The sequence below is a fragment of the Macaca mulatta genome, chromosome 1 (assembly GCF_049350105.2).
Source record: "Macaca mulatta isolate MMU2019108-1 chromosome 1, T2T-MMU8v2.0, whole genome shotgun sequence".
NCBI lineage: Eukaryota > Metazoa > Chordata > Mammalia > Primates > Cercopithecidae > Macaca > Macaca mulatta.
The window spans coordinates 151,471,248-151,489,822 of NC_133406.1; the positions used below are offsets into that span (position 1 = coordinate 151,471,248).

The window sequence follows — 18,575 nt, forward strand, 5'->3', positions numbered from 1 at the left end:
TTCTGTATATTCAGTCCCATGCTCTTATTCGGGGATTTACTATGGTCCTAGGATAGGGCTGAAGTGTGGTGAATATGATGAAAATCTGATGAGACCAAACAAGCCATGGGGCACAGTTGAGCATCACTCCTGCCAAGTGGTCTTTGTATGGCATGCTGGCTGCAAATAAAGGAGATCTGGGACACTTAACTAGGCTTTAAAGTACAGAGAGTGCACAGTTGTCATTTGGGTGGAGACTGCATGATCTGTGGGCACTGGCAGAGAAAGTGGTTGCCTCTGTGCAGAATTCATATATGAGTAGAGGCTCCACCTTCTCTGTCCATATAAACCCTGTAGGTAATTACTGCCCCATTCCCAAGCCACCTAGATCTCTCTTCTCCAGTTTCCCTTTCTTAGTCTTTTCCCTTTCCTGAAGTTAGAAAATAACTTCCACACACAGAAGGAAAGCTTTAACTCAAACTCAAATTACTTTCCATTCTTCTGAGGACCAGGACTATAATCCTATAAAGCCTGAAATTTGACTTCATTTTTCTCTCTGCCCCTCTGCTATGACATTATATCCTCAAAACTACTCAGGGTAAATGCCTTGCTAGGGAAAAATAAATGACAGATCGAAAAATCAAGAATAATTCATTAATACAAAATATTATCCTACTACAATTGTTTCAGGATGTGTATTATTCAGAGTTCTTCATAGCAAATAACAATCTGCTCAGCAATTTAAGTAAAAAGTAATTTAATTTTTAAGATCATTAGGTTGCACACAGATACTCCAGAATTGTGAGGGAGCCATACTCTACAGCTATTCCACCAAGGATAATAATACCATTGTAAAGGCATCTCACAGGAAAACAACACAGCTACCATGACCCAGCACCATGATCTCCGGATGAAATGCTGGAACCTTCTGCAGTGTCAGCTGTGAGTAAATGGATGCCGCCATCTTCACATTTTCAGTAAACAAACACTCCCCTACCCCATGAAAAGTTGCATCTTTGAGTTGCTCACATCTCCAGCTAAGCCTCACAAAAGTCAACCTGCAGGGAAGAATCGAAATCATATGCCTACCCATAGGAAAGTCTGAGAATTAGAGTATTTTTGTCTTCTACTTTTAGAGGAAGAAATTAATAATGTAGGAAATTTTCCTCTATGTTTAAGTCGACCAGTTTTTCCACGTAGATGTATGGAGATAAATCTTACAGTAGGAATAACATAAGACTAGCATTAGTATTTTTTGCATACATCAGATACACACTCTTCTCATCTTTTTCTCTGTCATTTTTTTTCAATGTTCTTTTAATTTTTCCGCTGTCATTTCATGTCATGCACTTTGTTAATATTCTTTAAGATATTCTTAGTTTTCTTTTTTTTTTTTTTTTTTTTTTTGAGACGGAGTCTCGCTCTGTCGCCCAGGCTGGAGTGCAGTGGCCGGATCTCAGCTCACTGCAAGCTCCGCCTCCTGGGTTTACACCATTCTCCTGCCTCAGCCTCCCGAGTAGCTGGGACTACAGGCACCCGCCACCTCACCCGGCTAGTTTTTTGTATTTTTTAGTAGAGACGGGGTTTCACCATGTTAGCCAGGATGGTCTTGATCTCCTGACCTCGTGATCCGCCCGTCTCGGCCTCCCAAAGTGCTGGGATTACAGGCTTGAGCCACCGCGCCCGGCCCCAAGATATTCTTAGTTTTCAACAATGATACTTAAGAAAGCCTTAATAGGACTATAGAATAGGTACTGCCTATTCCCCAACCATGGGAACACAATATAACATATTAGTTCATTTGTATTTAAGATTTATCTTGTTTATGCCCCAATTTAGTTATTGTTTTTACATTTTAAACAATTAATATTTTATATCTAGTTCTGTGCAAGCAAAAAGCAACTTTATTCTTTCTTATAATTCCTCTTTTATGTAATCATAACTTTTTTTCCTGTTTGTTCATTAGTCACTCTCAGATAAATGAATAGTCTCTTTTTCTAAATAAAAATAAATACCATTTGACCTAAATTTTTAAATCTCTCTCTGAGAGATTTGATTTAAAGTTTCTCCCCTTGTATCTTGCTCCCCCTCAGATCCCACTCAGTCACACAGCCAAGGCCTGATTCAGCCTTACAGGCACAGAGTGAAAAAGGAGTATGGCTTTTTATTTTCATTTCCAACTCTACCTCCCACTGCGTACACTAGCTCATGTTTATGATACCTTCAAGTTGTAACACTAGAGTGCAGGGAATTAAGGAAAAGAAACCTCACATGATACATAACTGATCTGATGTCGGCACCTTCTGGTGGTGGCTTAAGTCCTTAAGGATGATTTGGGTTCTTTGCTGATCCCCCGCTGCCAGGACCTCCCAATAGCAAGTATCTATTGTAGTCCACTTCTGATTCCTTTCCTCAAATTCTCTCTTCTAGAGATGCACTCATTCAATATATTGTTGATGCTGAGATCAGTGCACCTTGACATGTTGACATCTTGGGCAGGAATATGACCCAAGTCCAGAACACCCCAGTGATTCTACCCCGGAGAAAAACTCATGCGCACCAGTTTAGCCATACACTGTAGGAACAGGATGCCCCCAACTCTCTTTTCTTTCCTACTTTGCCACAAACCATTCCACCCCAGACTATCACTTTTAGATGGTTTTAGGCATGAATTGGGCACCAGTACTAGTGTCTCCAAACCCCAAAGAGCACATATCAGCTTTTCAAGAGGATCTTTAAGCACCCAATGCTACTTAGTTTGTAAAGATAGTAAGAAAGCAGCACCTCTCATTGCCCTATGGGGAAAATGAGCAGTGATAAAGAGAGGGTGGATATCAGTGCACACCAATAACTCTCTCAAAAGAATTCTCTGCTGCTAAGCTATTGTGATCAGTCTCTTTAGCTCATCTTACATGCCCTAGATGTAACTTGGTGTAAGACTTACACAATCTCTCAGTACTATTCTTTTAGAAAATGAATAATAAAACTTTCAGAGTTGAGGGGAAAGGTAGAGATAGACAGTTCCAGATAATTCTAGTCCACTTTCTTTTCTAGTCTACTTTGAAGAACAAGGAGCAGTTATTAAACATAATTTAACCTTCTTTTTTTAACAAAGTGAGTTATCATTTGAACCAAGTATCAGAACCTTGTGGCATTATGAGCTGTCATAAAATGTGGTTAAAAGTCTTAGTAGTATATTTGCTGTAAAATGAGGATGATAATACTTACATCAACAAGCTTGTACTAAGGAATACATTAAATTTCATAAATAATACCTACAAAGAATTTAACACAATGTCTGCCACATAATCAGCACTAACTATAATATACTTTTTTTTTTTTTTTGAGACAAAGTCTCACTCTGTCACCTAGGCTGGAGTGTAGTGGCACAATCTCAGTTCACTGCAACTTCTGCCTCCCAGGTTGAAGTGATTCTCCTGCCTCTGCCTCCCAAGTGGCTGGGATTACAGGCACACACCACCATGCCCAGATAATCTTTGTATTTTTAGTAGAGATGGGGTTTCCCCATGTTGGCCAGCCTGTTCTGGAACTCCTGACCTCAAGTGATCTGCCTGCCACAGCCTCCCAAAGCACTGGGATTACAGGCATGAGCCACCGCACCCAGCCTGAATGCAATATACTTTTTATTATAACACTAACCCGGACTTCAATGCTGCAATGAAACTTATGTGTTATAAGGTGAAAGTATGACTTAAAAATTACTACATGAAAATATATTTCATCTCAGTAATATTTATAAACTTATGAACACAGCATGCCATTTTCCACCTCTCAATTTAGTTAATATTAAAAAGCCTTATTCCACCTGTTTTGGGAGGTGGTGAAGGGATGGAAGCAAATTTGTTAATATATCTCAAAAGCCTTTAATAAGAACATCATCTCTGACCTTCATGCTCCACTCCCAGTTTCATTATTTCAATCAAAATACATATGGAAGGCTACATCCTTATATCTGGCTTTGGCGCTAGATACTCACCAGTATATAAGACACATCCTTTCCTTCACTTGCTGCATCTCTAAGTGACTAACCTGTTCCAATATGAGTGTGTCAAATATTTGAGGAAGTTAGACTTAAAAACAATATGATTCCTCCTCATCCTTGGCTTTTCAAAATGTCACTCAAACCTGAAGTAAGTGAGATTATATTTCACATGATATGATGGGCTTTTAAAAACAACAACAACAACAAAAGGTATCTAAGATTTCTTCCAAAAATAAAATTTGAAGATGCTAACGCAACCACTAGCACAACGACCAGAAAATTCTTTATAGTTTTAATTCACTGCTTTGCATTCAGTACTTTCAGGTTCAGTTTGTCTAGTCTATTACAGAGGTTGATTGTTATCTTTCCTTCTAATTATCTGTTCTCTGAAGGTAACTTGGAAAGCTCCAGGACACTGTAGGGGTGAAATAAAAACACAAAGATTCAGCCAGATATAAGCTCAAGATCTTTATCTGGGATAGTATCAAATATAATAGAGAAGGCAAAATTGCATCTTGAGCAGACACAACTTGATTATGAATAGAAGTGTTCTCTGCAACCTTAAAAAATAGTCCTTTTGGAGCACATTTAATATTGCAGATCCATTTGCAAAGTAAATATCTTCCTATTAAATGTGCAGGGGTGATATCGCAAGATAGGAAGGAATGTTTTTGCAGTCAAACCCCAATAGTTACAGTTAAGGGCTGAGATACAGAGAAAATCTGTGGAGTATTTGAAATACCACCTGTGTAATAGGCTTACTCCAAAGAAAAGGTTGAGCAAAGATGGCAGGGTTTCATGTAGAAAGAGTAGCAACCTTATTTACCAGGAATTGATGAAGTTGACCGTCTATATTAGTATTGTATTTACTGTGAGTGTTTAGCATAAGGCAGAATATTGGATGGTTTTTCTTTTTCTTTTTTTTTTTTTTTTTTTTGAGACGGAGTCTCGCTCTGTTGCCCAGGCTGGAGTGCAGTGGCGCGGTCTCGGCTCACTGCAAGCTCCGCCTCCCGGGTTCACGCCATTCTCCTGCCTTAGCCTCCCAAGTAGCTGGGACTACAGGCGCCAGGCACCTCGCCTGGTTAGTTTTTTGTAGTTTTAGTAGAGACGGGGTTTCACTGTGTTCGCCAGGATGGTCTCGATCTCCTGACCTCGTGGTCCACCCATCTCAGCCTCCCAAAGTGCTGGGATTACAGGCTTGAGCCACCGCGCCCGGCCTGGATGGTTTTTCTTTGTCTGGTTTTTGTGAGAACATTGATTGAACGGAATTAGGAATTTTTCTGTTTTTGTTTTCCTCTTGTAAGATGGGACAATCTTCTTTCCTGTGTCCTATTAACAATATCCAAACGTGTCCTTGTCAACAAGTCACTTGTTATAAAATGGGTAACCTAGCTGTTGGATTAGTAGTGCTACAAGTTTATTTTGGAATCTGCTTCATTTTTGTTCTAAAGTCCTTTCAAAATGCTGTGCCAAGTATTGTACTGCAGATAAAGGGGCTATTTCCATTCTAATTAGTTTTCAAATTTGGTCTTCAATTTCAGGCTTAACTCCATTGGCGAAATGAGATGAAAGAGTAGCTATTACATTAACATCTTCCTTAGCTTACAAATGTTGGAGGGTATTTTCTAGTCTATTCCGAAAATCTCCTATAGTTTCATCAGTTTGCATGACTGAATTATGGTCCAATTAATTTTTGCTGGAAATGTTTCAGGTCTGGCTTTTAGGAGACTTCAACCTACTCTTAGAGCCTTAAAAAAAATTTTTTTTTTTTGACCCTCAGATTTATTGTGGAAAGAAGGATTCTGTAGCTCCCTTTCCAGGAAAGTATAACCAGCTTTTGTCATCCAGGATTTAGCATTTCAGATTTCAACCAACATCACTACAAGTTGATACAGGTCACACATAGGTCAGTGTGTTAGACTGCTAGTGAGACAGTCAGGTGGGAGGGGGTCTTGGAGAAACTCCAATCAGCCTGCCCACTGAGGTGGTGCCTCGGGAAATTCAGGACGTTTGCCGCAGAGAAGAACCCTAGCCTGGCCCCTCCTCTTCCTGGGCGGAACCTGAGATTCAAAGTGCCTGGTGGGAAGCCCTCTAGCAGAGGGACTCTGGCCTTGCGAAAATCCCCGTTTCCCCTCTTTTTTTCCTTTTCACCCAATAAAACCCTGCTTCATTCACCCTTTAAACCGCCTGGAAGCCTAAATTTTCATGTCCATGGGATGGACAAGAACCCCGTCTTTAGCTGAACTAAGGAAAAGTCCTGCCACACTAGGGCTGTCAGAAAAAAATGCCATATACTGGGTGGCTTAAACAACAGAAATTTATTTTCTCACAGTTTTAGAGGGTGGGAAGTGTTCTCTCCTTGGGTTGCAGATGGCTGCCTACTTACTGTGTCCTCACCTGGCCTTTCCTCTTTGCTTTATCACAGACAAGAAGAGAAAAATCTCTTCTTCTTCTAATAAGGTTATTAATTCCATCAGGAGGTCCTTACCTTCATAAGCTAATTTAACCCTAATTACATCCCAAAGAGCCCATCTCCAAATACTGTCACACTGGAAGTAAGGGCTTCAACAGTCGAGTTTGGGGGAACATAAACATTCTATCTATAGCAATCAGGTAACCGTGGGTCATGTTCACCCAAAAGAATTCTAAATTCTTCTATGAATATTTGCCAATCTTATTTGAGTTTAGGGAAATCTTTTATTAGAGTTCTTAATTCAGCTTAATTCAGTACAAGATTTAAACTTTATAGGTCTCTTTATACCTGGATCATGAGAAGAAAGAATCTGTAGAAGTATCCACCAAAATAATGCTGTTGAGACAAATAATTTGATAAAAGTTTATTGGAAGACAAATATGAGGATAAATCCTGGAAGACACACCAACACAGTTGGAAGTGTTTCAGAGTCTGTTACAAGTTGGAATGCTTTTATAGGAACATACAGGAAAGTTTAGAAGAAGGGAAGAGAACTCTTCATGTTAATATTTTTTACTCAGGGACAGGATGTTGCCATGAATTACAAGACCTCCCCAACGCAAGTACCTTTGGAAGCCTGTTTACTGTTAAAGTAAACTGTCAAATGTGACCTGTATCAGAGGTCCTTGGCATTTGGGGGTTTCAGGAGAGTTGTTGGGAAAAGCTGGAGGTCTGAGTAAGAGGAGGAAGGAGTATGAGAAGGTGTTGAAGCAGAGAAATCAGAAATATAAGGGGGAATAGAGAAAGCTGCATATAGGGAGGTAGATGTAGGCAAGGAAGAGAAGGATTTACTAATAAAATTAGTCATTTGTTACTACTTAATATTTTTCCAATTGCTCATTGGCTTTGACCAATGAATTTGTTAGTGAAGCAGATTTTTATTCAGAATTGCATTTGGAGACTGCTGCCTTTCAACCAAAAGTGCTAACCATTGGGCTAGAGAAATTTTATCCTCTTTTTGAAGGTGCCTCTAAAATGAAGTTTTATTCGAGACAAATGTTCCTCAGAGTGGCTTCTGAAGGACCGAGTCATCTTTGGTGCTAAAAATTCCCCACCTCTACAAGCCTACATATCACTCATTTTTCTCCTCAGCTTCCTTAAATGAATGACAAGAGCTAAGCCCTTTGGAGAGCTGGCAACAGGGATCCCTTTCCTGTATGTTGCTCACTTGCCTTGCTCAGGCTGCAAGCCTATTAAATGTTGCCTGATAAAAATTTCTGTTTGGTCTGGTGTTAATTTCTATTTACACAAGAGCCAAGAAATCAGGGGCCAAGCTGCTGTAACAAGATGACTTCATGAGATGGGTGACAGTCTGTAAGAAGGTAATACCTGTGAACCTCATGTCTGCTGCCTCCAACCTGAAAGCTGACCCTCTGCAAATATAGACCCAGTAATCTTTGCTCTCCGGCAGGAAGAACACTAGAAAAAAAAAATGTTCTCTGCATGAAACCCAAGCTCTTAGGACAAAAATGTAAATGGAAGGAGATACTCATCTGGTTTTATTGGTAACTGACCCACAGCAAGATTTGTCCTAATGGATGCCAGTTACGTGAGGACTGAAAACTCACCATTCTGTGAGGCCAGAAAAGTTCAATACACTAGAATGGTGGACTATCTGTAAGATAACAGAGAATTGAACTGAACGGTAATGCCATGCCAAAAATTATGCAAATTTAATTCATTTAAAAATACTACATATGCTCATGGAACTCTACATGACAGAATCTGCCTTAGGCTCCCGGTTGAAGGCATTCTGTTATAGAACAACAATATCTAGTTTAAAAAATTCACTGGAAAGGTTCAATCAAATATAAATTTAAAAATTTTAAATACATCTATAAACTGATCATAAAATGTGAATTTGAATAGAAACATAGAAAACCTGCCAATACTAAAAAAAGGGTTTAGAATAAATGGAGCAACACACCACGATCTAAAGTGAAAGCAAAGAAGTAAAAATATTAAATATCTATTGATCAATTTTTATTGGCCTACTGTATCCAATACAATGCCAATGAAAATTTCGTAGGAACTTCACAATATGATCCTAGTTTCCATTCAAAAATGGAAGGATGAGCCAAAATAATGTGCACTGGTCTGTTTTCATGCTGCTTATAAAGACATACCCAAGACTGGGCAAATTTACAAAAGAAAGAGGTTTAATTGGACTTATAATTCCACGTGGCTGGGGAAGCCTCACAGTCATGGCAGAAGGCAAGGAGGAGCAAATCACATCTTACATGGATGGTGTCAGGCAAAGAGAACTTGTGCAGGGCAACTCCCATTTTTAAAACCATCGGATTTCATGAGACCCATTTACTGTCACAAGAACAACATGGGAAAGACCTGCCCCCATAATTCAATCATCTCCCACCAGGTCCCTCCCACAATACATGGGAATTATGGGAGCTACAAGATGAGATTTGGGTGGGGACACAGAGCCAAACCATATCACAATGTATTGGAAAAAATTATAGTACCAGATAACACAATAAAATGTAAATTATAATCATTTTAAAGTATAGCACTGAGTATAATAAAAATCAGCAGACAATGGGACTAAATGGATGGTCCAGAAAACATTTCAAGACAAATAAGAACAACTATCTAGCCATTATATATTTTAAAAAATCTATTATACATACCTGACATTAAAATAAGTTCTTTAAATTTTTTAGTCAAAAAAATTTTATCTTATTGTAAATTGACAAAGTATAATTGTACATATTTATAAAGTGCTAAGTAATGTTATGTTCATTAATATGATGTGGAACAATTTAATTAACATTTTTGTGGTGAGAACATTTGAAATTTACTCATCTAGCAAGTTTGAAATATGCAATATACCATTATTGACCATGCAGTGCAACAAATTAAACACACACACACACACACACACACACAAAACCTAATTGCTCCTGTCCAAATTAAACTCTTTATCCTTTAACCATCATCTCTCCATTTCTCCCACCATCACATTCTGGTAACCACCATTCTACTCTCTGCTTCTATTAATTCAATTGTTTCAGAGTCCACATACAGGTGGGAATGTGTGGTATTTGTCATTCTTTGCTTGGCTTATTTTGCCAAGTTCCATCCATGTTGTCTCAAATGGCAGAAATGACTTCTTTTTAAGGTTGGATAATATTCCGTTGTGTATATATACCACATTTTCTTTATCCATCCATCTGTTGATAGGCACTTAGGGAGATTCCACAACTTGGCTACTGTGAATAAATGCTGCAATGAACATGGAAGTGCAGACATCTCTTCAATGTACTGATTTCAATTTCTTTAGATATAGACTCAAAAGTGGGATTGCTGCACCATATGCTAATTGTATTTTTTTATTTTTTTTTTTAGAAACATCCACATCATTTTTGTAATGGCTGTACTAATTTGCATTCCCACCAATAGTGTATCAGGGTTCCCTTTACTCCATATCATCACCAACAATTGTTATCTTTCATCTTTTTGATAATAGCCATTCTGACAGGTGTGAGGTGATATCTTATTGTGGTTTTGATTTGCATTTTTCTGATGATTAGTGATGGTGAGCATTATTTCATGTATCTCTTGGCCATATGTATGTCTTCTTTTGAGAAATGTCTATTTAGTTCCTTGCCCATTTTTAAAATTGGGTTATTTATTTTCTTGCTAGTGAGTTGTTTGATCGTCTTATATGTTTTGGGTACTAAGCTGTTATCAGATACATGCTTTCCAAATATTTCCTCCCAATCCATAGGTTGTTTGTTCACCCTGTTTGTTGTTTCACTTTGTGTATAGAAGCTTTTAGTTTGATGTAGTCTTATTTGTCTATTTTTGTTTTTGTTGCCTGAATTTTCTGGGTAAAATAAAAACATCATTGTTCTAATCAATGTCATATCATTTGTCTCATATATTTTCTTCTAGTCATTTTTCAATTTCAGGTTTTATATTTAAGTCTTTACTCCTTTTAAGTTCATTGTTAGATAGTGTGAGATAAGGGTCCAATTTTGTTGCTCTGCATGTGGATATTCAGCTTTCCCAACACTCTTTATTGAAGAAACTTTTCTTTTTCAACTGTGTATTCCCATCACCTTTGTTGAAAATCAATTGACTGTACATGGATAGGTTCATTTCTGGATCCTCTATTCTGTTCCATTGAGCAAAGTGTCTATTTTTAGCCCAGTACCATACTGTTTTAATAACAATAGCTTTGTAGTATAGTTTGAAATCAGGTAGTATGATGCCTCCAGATTTCTTATAATCATGATTTCCTTGGCTATTTGGGAGTTTTTTGTAACTCAGTGTAAATTTTAGGATTTTTTTCTATTTTTGTGAAATAGACATTGGAATTTTGATAAGAATTGCAATGAACCCATACATTGCTTTGGGTAGCAATCTGGACATTTTAAACATACTAATTCTTCCAGTCCATGAATATGGAGTATCTTTCCATTTATTTATGTCTTCAATTTCTTTTATCAACATTTTTTAAGGTTTTAGTGTACAAGTCTTTCACTTCCTTTGTTAAATTTATTTCTAAGTATTTTGTTTTATTTTATTTTATTTTTGTAGCTATCATAAGTGAGATGGTTTTCTTGGTTTCTTTTTCAGATAGTTTGATGATAATATATAGAAATGCTACCTAATTCTTGGATGTCGATTTTGTATTCTGAAACTTTAATGTATTTATTTATTACTTCTGATAGTTTCTTGCTGAAGTTTTTGGGGTTATATATACATAGAATAATTAGCAAACAGCAAAAATCTCACTTTATTCTTTCCTATTTTGATGTTTTTTATTTCTTTCTCTTTCCTAATTGCTCTAGCAAGGTCATCCAATACTGTGTTGAATACAAATGGTGAAAATAAGCATCCTTGTTTTGTGCAAGATCTCAGATAAAAGGCTTCTAATTTTTCATCCTTGAGTATAATGTAAGCTACAGGATTATGGTATACTAATATGTTCTTTATTGTATAGAGTTACATTATTTCTATACCTACTTTATTGAGAATTTCATTATGAAAGGAAGCTGAATTTTATCAAATACTTTTTCTGCATTTAATAAAATGATCATATGGCTTTTGTCTTTCATTGTGTTGATAAGATGTATCACATTTATTGTTTTACATATATGGAACCATCTTTACTTCTCAGGGATAAATCCCACTTGGTCGTGTTGCGTGATACTTTTAATGTGTTGTTGAATTTGGTTTGTTTATATTGTGTTGAGGACTTTTACGTGTGTATTCATCAAGGATATTGGCCTATAATTTTCTTCTCTTGTAATATCCCTGTTCAACTGTGGTATCAGGGTAATGCTGGACTTGTAAAAAGAGTTTAAAAGTATTCCCTTCCCTTCAATATTTTGGAAGAGTTTGAGAAGAATTGGTATTAATTCTTCTTTAAATGTTTGGTAGATTGCAACAGTAAAGACATCACATCCTAGGATTTTCTTTGATGGGAGACTTATTATTGCTGATTGAATATCCTTACATGTTATTGGTCTATTAAGGTTTTCTTTTTTTTTTTTTTTTTTTTTTTTTTGAGACGGAGTCTCGCTCTGTCGCCCAGCCTGGAGTGCAGTGGCCAGATCTCAGCTCACTGCAAGCTCCGCCTCCCGGGTTCCCGCCATTCTCCTGCCTCAGCCTCCCGAGTAGCTGGGACCACAGGCGCCGCCACCTCGCCCGGCTAATTTTTTGTGTTTTTAGTAGAGACGGGGTTTCGCCGTGTTAGCCAGGATGGTCTCGATCTCCTGACCTTGTGATCCGCCCGTCTCGGCCTCCCAAAGTGCTGGGATTACAGGCTTGAGCCACCGCGCCCGGCCTGGTCTATTAAGGTTTTCTATTTCTTCATAATTCAATCTTGGTAGGTTGCATGTGTCTAGGAATGTATCCATTTCTCCTAGGTTATCCACTTTTTTGGCATATAGTTGTTCATGGTAGTCTTTTCTGATCACTTGTATTTCTGTACTATGAGTTGTAATGTCTCCTCTTTCATTGTGATTTTGAGTCTTCTCTTCTATTTAGTATAGATAAATATTTGTTGATTTTCTTTATCTTCTTTAAAAGCCAATTCTTAGTTTTATTGATCTTTTATATTGTTTTTCTAGTTTCTATTTTATTTATTTCTGCCTGGTCTTTATTAATTCCTTCAGCTAACTTTGGGCTTAGTTTATTCTGCTTTTTCTACTTTCTGGTGGAGTAACATTGAGTTGTTTATTATAGATCTTTTTTTTTTATATAGTTTCTGTTTCTATAAACTTTTCTGTTAGAACTATTTTTGCTGGATTCTATAAGCTTTAATATGTTGTGTTTCCATATTTATTCATCTCAAGATATTTTTAAATTTTTCTTTTAATTTGATCATTGACCCATTGGTTGTTCAGGAGCATGTTGTTTGATTTCCATATTATTCCTGTTATTGACTCTAGTTTTATACCATTGTTGTCAGAAAAGATACTTGGTACGATTTAAAATTTCTTAAATTTGTAAGACTTGTTTTGCAGCCTAATGTGTGATCTATTTTAGAGATGATCCATGTGTGATTGTGAAGAATATGTGTTATGTTGCTGTTGGGTGGAATGTTCTGTATATGTTTATTAAGTTAACTTGGTCTAAAGTATTATTCAAGTCCCATGTTTCCATATTAATTTTCTGTTTGGATGATTTGTCCATTGTTGAAAGTGGAGCACTAAAGTCCTCTACTGTTATTGTATTGCAATCTTTCTCTACCTTCAGATCATTTAATATTTGCTTTATACATTTAGATGCTTTGATGTTGAGTGAATATATAATCGACCCTTCAACAATACAAGGGCTAGGGACAACTTCTCACCACACAATCAAAAATCTATGTATAACTTTTGACTTCCCCAAAACTTAACCACTAATATCCTACTATTGACGAGAAGCCTTACCAATAATATAAACAAATGATTTACGCATATTTTATAGATGTATTATATGCTGTATTCTTATAATGAAGTAAGCTAGAGAAAACAAAATGTTATTAAGAAAATCATAAGAAGGGTGGACATAGTGGCTTATGCCTATTATTCTAATACTTTGGGAAGCCAGGATGGGAGGATCTCTTGAAACCAGGAGTTCAACACTAGCCTGGCCAACAAAGCAAGACTCCTTCTCTACAAAGAAAAAAAATAACTGGATACAAAGGTGTGTGCCAGTAGTCCTAGCTACTTGGGAGGCTGAGGTAGGAGGATCACTTGAGTCCAGGAGTTCAAGGCTGCAGTGAGCTGATTATGTCACTGTACTCCAGCCTTGGGAACGGTAAGACCCTGTCTCTTAAATCTTTTTAAGAAAATAATAAAGAAGAAAAAATTTATTTACTGTTCATTAAGTAGAAGTGGATAATCATAAAGATCTCCATCATTATTGGAAATACTTTTTCTTTCTTCCTCTCTTGCTGTCTTTCTTTGAGTCTTCATGAATTTATGTGGTAGTATATATTGAATCATTTCTGTTTTTGTTTTGTGCGTCTACTATAGACTTTTGCTTTGTGATTACTATGAATATAAAACATTTAACTTATAACAGTCTATTTCAAGCTGATAACAACTTGGATTTCATGCAACAACTCTAATTTTACTCACCCCACCATACACACATTTTGTTTTGGATGTCAGAATTTCCATCATTTTGTAATATGTATCCCTTGATCATTTATTTTAGCTATAGATGCTATTAATCGTTTTGTTTAAAAATAGCTCACATGCTTCTCCTAAGTAAGAAGGTGGGCATCTTTTCTCTTGCGTGAGACCATGGGGAAGGCTTTTTGGCTGAGTGGAACCACTGTTTGGCCTCCTGAGTTAAGCAAAACTAGCTATTATTCTTCACCAAAATGCACAGAAGAGGGTGTCTCCCTGCCTAGGCAGGTCTTCAGGATCCGCTCTGATAACAGGGTTGAAGAGGAGCCATCTAGGGACTCGAGCCAGTTTGAACTTCCCACTGGGCTTCTGAAAGCAACCAAATCAGGTTTGTGCATGGTCTACACTGGTTCCCGATAACTCCAGTTGGGCATCACAGCTGGCAGAAACACAGAGGTACACCAAAGACTGCAAGCTGGTCACTGTGAACTTCCCACCGTGCTTCTGAAAGCAAGCAGCTCAGCTTTATGCATGGGCTCTGCTGGTGGCTGATATCTCCAACTGGGCATCACAGCTGGCAGGAACACAGAGGTACCACCAAAGACTGCTACTCCCAGTGTTTTCCATGTGGTTAGACTGGAGTGAGCTTCTTGGAAAAACTCTCGGAATGCTAGGGAAGCTGACGGACCACCTCCAATTTTCTTTTTCCTCTGTAAAAACCATGGACCCAGGCTGGCCGCGGTAGGTCACTCCTGTAATACCAGCACTTTGGGAGGCCGAGGTGGGCAGATGACGAGGTCAGGACATCGAGACCATCCTGGCTAACACGGTGAAACCCCATCTCTACCAAAGATACAAAAAACTAGCCGGGCGAGGTGGTGGGCACCTGTGGTCCCAGCTACTCGGGAGGCTGAGGCAGGAGAATGGCGTGAACCCGGGAGGCGGAGCTTGCAGTGAGCTGAGATCGCGCCACTGCACTACAGCCTGGGCGACAGAGGGAGACCCTGTCTCAAAAAAAAAAAAAAGGGGGGGGACCCAAGGAATTCCCTCTTTGTGGTATTGTACTTACTGACGTGAGGGAATAGGAGGGGCAGCATGGTCAAAGTGAGGCCATTTTTCTTACCCTTCTAATTCAGTTTTACCGACCCTCAGGTGTTTTAGGCTTGTTTCTAAGTACTGTACTGGGACTTTCACAAACATCTTGCAGTCTATGGTTAGTTGCTTCTTGAAATTTCTGAAGGGGAGAGTGAAGCCTGAAATATATTTCATCATCTCCCTGATCTCATTTCTGAAAATAAATTCTTGATGAATAAAAGTTTCCATGATTACTGGGTATATACCCAAAGGATTATAAATCAATCTAGCATAAAGACACATGCACACATATATTTATTGCAGCACTATTTACAATAGCAAGGACTTGGAACCAACCCAAATGTCCATCAGTGATAGACTGGATAAAGAAAATGTGGCACAGATACACCATGGAATACTTGATAGGTACAGCAAACCACCATGGCACATGTATACCTATGTAACAAAACTGCAGGTTCTGCACATGTATTCCAGAACTTAAAGTAAAAAGAAAGAAAACACACACAAAAAAATAGATTTCTTTAGTTCAAGGGCATTAAGTAGAAATCTGTTTTCAGTTTCATTAGCTCTGGTGGTAGACATCAAGTCTCCATCTTGGAATTAAATGTCTTATGAATGTGTAAAGACAGAAAAAAAAAATTTTGGTGAACATTTTCTTGAATAACTTTGTGTTTCTAATGTGATAATCTGTATGTTATCTTTAAACCACTTAAAGTATCTTTGGGCTGAAAAAGGAAGACAGACAAAGATCTGTTTCAGTTCTGAAATTCTACGATATCACACTTCAAGCTTTTTCCTTAAATAGCCTTAAGAGCCCTTAAGACACTTTTTTTTCCCCTGAAGTCAATGGAGATGTCATATCTTTTATCCATTAAGGATCTTTTTAAATTATCCACTAGTTATCCAATACCAAACTTTATGATAATTGTCAGTAACCAATTCACTATCAATTTTAGATGTATACAGTGTGACAAGACATGAAGTAAAACTCTTCTCCCAGGGCTCATAACCTGCCTTGGAAGGCAAACACTGAAGGCTGCCCTAAATTTCTTTTGTAAATAGTAATAATATTGGAATATTCACACAAAGTCACTACTTTAAAGACAAAAAAAAATTAGGGTGGTCTATAAATTATGTAGGCTTGTTAAAACAAATATTGCTGCTGTAGAAAGAAGGTAGGATCACTAGTGGAAACAAGGGTGAGAAAGAACAGTGGAGAAAGAAGAGAGAAATCTGCATTCAAAAATCAATTCTACAACCTACTAGTTGCTTCACCTCAGAAAGTTACTTACCTTTTAAGCATCATTCTTCTCACATATTTGTTGTGAGAATGATGAAAAAATATATGAAAAACACTTATTATAACTGGGTTCTTTTACCTTAACACTGAAATAACCAGACTCTTAATACAGAATTTTTAAAAAAGAAGTGTCCATGGTATAGAAATGGCTTAGGATTGAACAGAAAGACAAGCAACACCTGTCCTAAAGCAAGATGCTATCAGCTTGAATTCCTTTGAACTCTCCATTCCAGTCACAGCTGAGTTGAGAGGAGATATTGAGAAGATGAGTCAGTGTATCAGATGCATCTGACACAGTTCACCCCTTCAGCACTCTGATCACTGTGCCCGCCCTACGTTAAATTCAGTCTACCAAGTCCTGAAGTTCATAACCAGCTACAGTTCTACAAAAAACTTAATACACAGGAGTTGGTGGCACATACCACAATTTGCTCCTGCAACTTCAATCAAAGGCAGAATTGACATTCATCATATCCCTCCCCTACCACTCATTTTATATTTCCTTCCCTTTGTCATCACAAGAAGTAGACATCTCATTTAAACTATTTTAACAACATTAATCTTATTTCTTCTAACTATATTTTTGTACCCATATTTCAAAAAACTAAAAGAGTGGAATTGGAATATTTCTAATACAAAGAAATGATAAATGCTTGAGGTGAAGGATATCCCAATTATCCTGATTTGATCATTGCATATTTTATTTTTGTATCAAAATATCACATGTAACCCATAAATGCATACTATTATGTATCCAGAAAGAATAAAAATTAAGAAAATGCACATTGACCTGTGTGCATAATACACTCTTCTTCATGGCAAACCTAAAAAGAAAATATAACTTGAAAATACTTTAGTATTTAACATTTTGAGTACTATGAGGTCAGCTTATTCCCTTATAAAAGAGGAATAAGCTCCATATAGCACGTTCTGTTTATTTACTGATGTTTTTAAAGAGTGCACACATCTTTAATGCTTGCTTTTCATAACAGCTGTATTGTCATAGCACAGAGTCAGACTAATCCCACGAAGTCTGTTCAGTGGCATGTTATGATCAACTAGAATTTGTTTCACTTTGTTGAATATAGTCAGGAAGATAATTTTAGTTAGGAAAAAAATATTTCAAGATTTTTTTGTAATAACATTAGCTTATAAGAACCAATGATCAGTATTTATCCAATTCGGTATAAAATCTAATAAGGAAGTAGTTTTTAGAACCTGCTTTATTTATTTAACATTTCACTTTCTATGTGCCTATTTCTATTTCAATTAAGTCTTCATAATTTATTTTGGATACAATTGTCATATTTATTTTCACACATTTTTATTTGTCCAAGTACTCATGAGAGAATGGATCAAATTCAGCAAACAGTTTGATGATTCTCATAAGATTTTTATTATTTAAAGAGTGCCAGTTGAGGCGAGGCGCCAAGATGGCCGAATAGGAACAGTACCGGTCGGCAGCTCCCAGCCAGACCTATGCAGAAGGTAGGTGATTTCTGCATTTCAACTGAGGTACCGAGTTCATCCCATTGGGACTGGTTAGGCAGTGGATCCAACCAACTGAGGGCGAACAGAAGCAGAGTGGGGCATCGCCACACCTGGGAAGTGCAAGAAGCCAGGGACTTCCCACCCGCAGCCAAGGGAACTATGCAAAGAGCGGGGAACTGATAACCCATGGACACATTTATTAACATTCCTTCCTCCTCTGGATGAGAGGGCCCACGAGTATCTGTAAGCTCAGGCATCCAAACACTGTTATTAACATAAACCTCAACCGGGGGTTCCAACCATGTGACAGCCCTAATCAAATATAGTGTCGATGATCAGTTAAACCAGCTGTTTAATTTGTTACAACAAACTGTAAGAAAAAGAAATTTCCCATTTTGTATTACTCATATTCTAGCACACCCTAATTTACCATGGTCTTTAGCTAAAGCAAATGAACAAGCTGACTTGCTGCTATCACCTGCATTCATGGAAGCACAAGAACTTCATGCCTTGACTCGTGTAAATGCAACAGGATTAAAAAATAAATTTGATATCACACGAAAACAGGCAAAAAGTATTGTACAACATTGCACCCAGTCAGATTCTACACCTGCCCACTCAGGAGGCAGGAGTTACTCCCAG

At 37.6% G+C, this 18,575-nt stretch overlaps 1 protein-coding gene across 9 annotated transcripts in view; it reads right to left on the bottom strand.

The window, feature by feature from the left end:
- The window catches only part of LOC114671702 (uncharacterized), a 205,654-nt gene that overhangs the window by 69,532 nt on the left and 117,547 nt on the right, over positions 1–18,575 (bottom strand). The window lies entirely within an intron of this gene.